Below are 472 nucleotides of genomic sequence, written 5' to 3'. Positions count from 1 at the left end.
CTCAAACCCCATGTGCTGGAGAGATTGTATGATGAGGGGTGCATTTCTACGTATAGTATGTGGTAGAATAAAAAAAGTAGCTAATCAAGACTCCTCGTTTTTGCTGCAGATCGATAACTCTTCCAATACAGTTCATTTCTGATTCACTTTTGCATTCCTACATATGTCAGATTTTGATGTGAAGATCTTGAAATCAAAGTATGGCAAGATTACTCAAATCCTATCCTTTGGTTTTACACAAGCCACTCCTTATACGGAAATGTAAATCTATGATTGTAAATCCCTTATTGCCTGTAAGCAACTGATATTTATTCTTTCTTTTCTTTCTTTTTTTAAAAGTATTCTGACACTTTGGCAGTAAAAAAAGCAATGCTTACCAGCACTCATTCTGAAGACTGTCACATAATCAAAGAGGTTCCCTGCGCTAGGTAGGAAAGCTAGATCTCCTTTGTTTATCTGCCTTTTGAGTACA

This window comes from Podarcis melisellensis (genome assembly GCF_964234715.1).
Source record: "Podarcis melisellensis genome assembly, chromosome: 4".
NCBI lineage: Eukaryota > Metazoa > Chordata > Lepidosauria > Squamata > Lacertidae > Podarcis > Podarcis melisellensis.
The sequence above is the reverse complement of the archived record's forward strand: the minus strand, read 5'-3'. Positions refer to the sequence as shown.